Source organism: Branchiostoma floridae, chromosome 13 (assembly GCF_000003815.2).
Source record: "Branchiostoma floridae strain S238N-H82 chromosome 13, Bfl_VNyyK, whole genome shotgun sequence".
Taxonomy (NCBI): Eukaryota; Metazoa; Chordata; class Leptocardii; order Amphioxiformes; family Branchiostomatidae; genus Branchiostoma; species Branchiostoma floridae.
The window spans coordinates 17030479-17036785 of NC_049991.1; positions in this window are offsets into that span (position 1 = coordinate 17030479).

Sequence of the window (6307 nt, forward strand, 5' to 3'; positions counted from 1 at the left end):
TGTTCCAGTAAAATGTGCATCATTATAAAACTAGAAGTTTATATCTAAATTCTATGGGAAGTTGGCTGGAAACCTTTGTTCACTGGTATAATTGGATTTCCCGGCGTACTTTTGTGGGCGGAATTGTATCCCTTGTGTGCGCTGTGTGCCGGATATAAAAATCGTAAAAGAAACTCCGGTGCGAGACCACAGCCAAAGGCGGGAAGAGGTCCCGGATGTGCATTGTCGTTCTTTCTTCGTGACAGAAATTTCACTGTGGAGAACCTCTTAATTGGAATTCCACACGAATCCAGTGATCTTTGATTCTACCAATGGGATGTTGTGGACTCTTCAGTATGAAGCGTAGAAGTGCATCAGTGCGTCTATTAAAGTGTATCGCACACATGACAGGGTCTGATCTCATTAGGTTCCATTTGTCTTGTTGTGGTAATGCTTTAGCTTCTTCATAGGTCAGGTCAGGATTCAGGGTCATGAACAATTCTGGCCAGTTTAAATCATTAGCAGACACAGTGACAAACCATGTTGGTGGTCCAATAGTGTTTATTTTTGCTAGCAAGTTTAGCAGTTGGTCCTTGAAGTAAGCTGCTGTTCCACGTATATTCTTCATAAAAGTGTATGATGTGCTTTCAACATGTTGATCAATTTCATGATGCAGATCGCCTGCTGTTAGTGGCTGTGCTATGGATTGTGATCTAACATTACTCTGCTTTTGCATTCTACATACAATGGATATCTGACTGTACAATTTCTTGATTTCATACGAGTTCAAGGCAAAGAAGAGCCATGGGATGTTTTTTCTCCAGCAATCATTGATATTGAGCAAACGTGATTGGAAGTACTGTAAGTCTGTTAGTTGTACATCACGCGTCTGTTTGAAGCCATTTTTACCATATGGGTATAACTGTGGAAAACAGTGTTCCTCAAGATCAGTCTCTTTAAATATGCTTTGTGGTGGTGATGTTTCACGTGGTAGTGATATCACTGGGACATTGTCTGTTACATTCTGCAACAGAGATTGTAACTGGACATTTGGATTAATGTAGTTACAGGGAAAAGCTGAGAGTTCTTGGACAGTAGAAGGTGCACTTGAGAAGTCTGGTTCATTGGCGTCTGTGATCATTGGATTGAATTCACTTGACTTTTTTACCCAGTTTTCAAAGGTAGCTATGTTCACATGTGAATATAGATGATTATGCGTTACCAGCCATGTAAGAGCTTCATGCATTTTGGAAAATCGTACAATGTGTTGTGGGTCTGTTCTTTGTGTTTTACTTTCATTTGTCTGACAAGGGTGTACTATTACTAGCCCAGCTGTATCTTGGCTATGTGGTAACAGTTGGCAAGTAGTTTCAATGTTGGTAGGGAAACTTATGGCTTGACCTTGTTCACCAAATTGTCCACCTGGTAATACAATTAACTTGATGAAGGTGTATTTCAAACTGACAAGTCTTGTTTCCATTCTACTGAGTTGTTTCAGGCATGATGGAATGTCACCTGGATCCATATTGTTAGTCCAAGCATTGGGTATGGGTTTGTCTTTTTCAAGACAAATCAAACACTTTGAACAGAGATGATGTTGACCAGAAATATCATTGACTATTTTGTCTATGACAGCATTGTTGCAGTTTCGCACTTGGTCATGAAATAACAATTGTCTACATATGCTACAGTAGTACTTTGGCTGCTGTTTTATATAGCAATGAAATGCAGGAAAGTCTGATTTGTATTGTTCACTGGTATAGTCTATGCTATGTTCTCTAACATATTTTGTAGCCAATGTTTTTCTCACTCTATCACAGTTTTTCCTCTGTCGTTGCGTTTTTTCTTGTGAAGATTCTTGTTCAGCTCTTTTTGCTTTGCTAGCTTTGCGTGATGTCCTTTGTTTTGCAAGTCTTTCGGCTTTTTGCTCAGGGGTCTCATTTGCTTGTTTTGCTTTGTATGATGCTCTTCGTTTTGCAAGTCTATCGTCTTTTTGCTCAGGGGTCTCATTTGCTCGTTTTGCTCTTTCCTGTGCAAGTCTATCTGCTTTTTGCTCAGTTGTCTCATCTGCCTGTTTTGCTTTGTATGAAGCTCTTCGTTTTGCAAGTCTTTCATCTTTTTGCTCACGGGTCTCATTTGCTTGTTTTGCTTTGTATGATGTTCTTCGTTTTGCAAGTCTTTCATCTTTTTCCTCAGGGGTCTCATTTGCTCGTTTTGCTTTATATGATGCTCTTTGCTGTGCTGCTTTTTGCTCACAGGTCTCATTTGCTTTCTTTGCTTTGTATGATGTTCTTTGTTCTGCAAGACTCTCTGTCTTCTGTTGATAGGTTTGTTTTTCTTGTTTGTCCTTGCATATTGCGCTTTGGATTGCAAGACCTTGCACTTTTTTATCATTTAAATTTGATGCTGCATTTGGTGACATTACTAATTGATTCAAGAGGCCTTCATTCCTGTTCTCTGGCATAGCACTTGGATGTTTGCTTGTGGTGCATGGCACAATGTTTTTCCCAGTACTTTGGTTACAATGTGGTGCAAATGGAAATGCTGTGTTTGGTTGTTGTAGGTTCTCTTTCGTAGATACAAACTCTGGTTTAACCAAGGTGTATGTGTGTTGTTGTTGAACTTGAAAGCAGTTTTCTGACTCAATCATAGAAGAAACATTGCTAGTCAGATTGATAATGTGTATACCAGTAGGTTCAACTGATAAGAAAACATTTTCTGCTTGTACTGGGACAACCTCAAAATTGCATGTTGTGTTCCAGTTAAGTTGTTGCAAGAATGAAACTAGATTGCTGTTTGAACTGTGCATGCTTAAAGTAGAAGTGCCATGGCTATCTGGCAATGCTGTTATGGGACTTCTGGCATGTGAGTCATAAACAAAATACTTGTTATCAGCGTGCAACAATGCTACTGTTGAACCAGTTATTCCATGTGCTGTTATGAAAAGACAAGTGTTGGATTCAGCAAATGCTGCTTCTAGGGCTTTCTTTAAGGTGTAATAAGGATAGACTGCTTCTGTGGCAAATATGTCTCCAGTGTAAGACTCTTTTATTGATACACGTACAGTATTGTTGTAAAGTTGCAAATAGTCTGGAATATCATCAACGGAGAGGAACTCCACACCAGATCTTAGTGATGGTTTTATGTAGGTGTATAGTGCATCTCCTTGAAAAAGTACACCATCAAGGTCTGTACTTGTCCAGGTAATTGCTTGTCTGCAAGTACTGTGGTTAACAACTGCCATTAAAGCATTTGCAGTGCATTGTTTGCCTCTATTATCTCCACTGAAAATGATGTCACCTTGGTGGTATTTTCCCGATAAAATAGATTCACACATTGTTCACAATATATGTGTTCTTTGCTTGACTTTATTTGCACAATGCACAGTGCTCAGTGGCACGATTGAGTCTGGTGTGTGCAAAATGCACAGTGCTCAATGGCACGATTGGTCTGGTGTGTGCAAAATGCACAGTGCTCAATGGCACGATTGGTCTGGTGTGTGCAAAATGCACAGTGCTCAATGGCACGATAGGTCTGGTGTGTGCAAAATGCACAGTGCTCAATGGCACGATAGGTCTGGTGTGTGCAAAATGCACAGTGCTCAGTGGCACAATTGGTCTGGTGTGTGCAAAATGCAGTGCTCAGTGGCACGATTGAGTCTGGTATGTGCAAAATGCACAGTGATCAATGATCTGTTAATAGGTCTCAAGGTCTAATTTGGTTGGATCAAGGACTCTCTTTCAAACCTCTTTGGTTGGATGCAAAATGTAATGCGTAGATTTCAGCAGAAGAAGTATAAATGTGTACTGTGTAAAATCTTATTGAGTACAGACTTTTGCTAGCTGTAAGTTTCTGTATATTACTGTGTCACTTGTATATATAGCAGAGAACAGTCTAAGGCGTCACTGAAACAGAAAGAAAATATTGTCTTGATCACATAACATCTTACTAGTACCAACAAAAAGCAAAAATCTACAAAAGTTCAGGTGTGACATCTTGCCAACTGCTTTGCTGATTGTTTAACAGTTAGCTACAATCCGTTGTTTTCTACTATTCTTTGGAAATGTATGTTTTAATGTATTAGAATCCGATCCATCTTTTCAACTTGTACGATATTTTTACAATCAAAAATGCCCTGCATAATGCCTCGCATCGGCTCAAGCACAGTGCACCATTAAACTATCTAAATTCTCGTCAATCCCCACACACTGGTTTTACTAAAAAAACTATATACCGTTCCTTGGAAATATGTTTCAATGTGTCCGAATTCATGATCACTATCTTTTCAAATTGTACGTTACTCTTACGATCGAAAATGTCCTGCAGGACCTCCTGCAGCTGCATATATAGACGCACGCCCCCCTCCCACCCGCACGTAAACTGTTCCAATCGTTGCACAATAAACTTGACTGTATACCCTCCACAAAATCTTTCGTCAAATGTCGTGCTCATTTTACTCACATGACACTACGCCTTAGAATGTAATGTTATATTTTAATACATCCGAATTCCAGAAAGATAACTTTACAAACTGTACCAATTTCTGTACGATAAAAATCTCACCTCCTCCGCACCGTCAACGCCCGTGAGGGTATTTACCGGAATAACCCGAAATGACCCGGAATAACCCGGAATAACCGTAATATTTCTTGTTCCCATGGCCATATATACATTATTTTATGCCAAAATATTGCATTCTGCGATCTTAACTTATCAAAGCACACTGTATTTCGGTAGCTTTCATCCTTTATTAAGGTTATTCCGGGTTATTCCGGGTTATTCCGGGTTATTCCGCTAAATACCCGGACCCGTCAACGCTATCGCAAAATGAACCGTGCGATTTAACGACAACTCCTCAAATGTTACATGACCAGTGTTTTACTGCAAATCAAGAAACATTTTCCTTTCCTAGACTTTGCTAATGAGCGCTGCAATGTTTTCTGTACGAGTAGAGGTCATGGATAAACAGTATTCTTACAACGTTTATTTGAAGGGCTAAGAAGGGCTGAGAATTGTCGTAAAAACGCACGGTACATTGCGTTTATTTGAAGGGCTGAGAAGGGCTGAGAATTGTCGTAAAAACGCACGGTACATTTTGCGACCATAGCAGACCCATCCAAGGACGAACCATTAAACCGGGGACAAAGCCGGGCGCCTGCGGCGCCCCGGCAAAAAACACATTTCGTTTTGTTTTCGACATTTGTGCACGGCCTCTGTTATATTTCTTGCGGTATTTCATATTTCATTTTCATATCATTTTTTCTTTACCCCTGGGTCAAACCTGTTGCAGCAAGAGGCACAAGGACATTACGCTAGCCTCTTCCTGGCTCCACAGGTTGATGGGAAAATAGAAAAGTAGAAATTGGCCAAATGAGCCTGGAAGAGGCTGACATTGCGTCACCTGTTCCTTTTTGACAGTATGCAGCGTAAGCGTTTTTGTGGTCTCTATCAGACTTTGTAGATTGCTGGAATACTAGATATTTTCCAGAGGAATTAGTAAGTTTTAAAATGCAATAACCGGACGAATATGTGTTCCACTGAGCGCTCGAGCGGGCACACACTTGTATGAAATATTTCACCTGTATTTTTCCCAATTTTTGCATTTTCAGTTTTCCGTTTACCAAACGGTCTGGTAAAGACTAGCTCAGCTACCGACGGCACTTGTAGACGCGTCCGCTCTCTCCATCTCCACGCACATTAGCCATAACATAGTTAAAGAACTGTCTGTGTACCTGCAAGCACAATGTACAATACAGTTTTATTTCTTTGCTCTTTGGCCGTCATCAGACAGCGGCACACCCAAACACCGTAACGGGGGCAGGATCGATGTAGACTCCGCATGAGGGGTCTCCTTGTGTCCTCCTCCCCTCGGACAATCCCTCCCCTGTACAACATGTTTACCAATACACTGAAAGCTGCTAGCCAGTCTGTCTGAACTCGACGAAAACAGGCCACACGTGGCACAGTAGAAGACACAGTCGGATCTGTGCGCCTTCTGTACGCGGGAGTAGCGAGAAGGGACGGCCCTGTGCGCTTCAGGCTGAAAAGAGATGTGCACGCTTCGCAAGTGCCTCTTCTTGTTTCTAGTGCTTACACGGAACCAACGGTACATTGCCCTTCGATGACCCTAACTGAGTGGGGGGAACGTAAGATTAGTGGGTCTAAAGCATTGACCTTCCGTTCTACCCAGGCGGTTCTAAGAAATAGGACAGGTTGTAAGTAAAACTGAGTGTGCTTGAGCTTGGCATATTTTGAATGTCAAGAAAGATATCACAACAAATACACAATACAAAAGCTACTCCAGCAACTGCATAAAATGTGGTAAAAC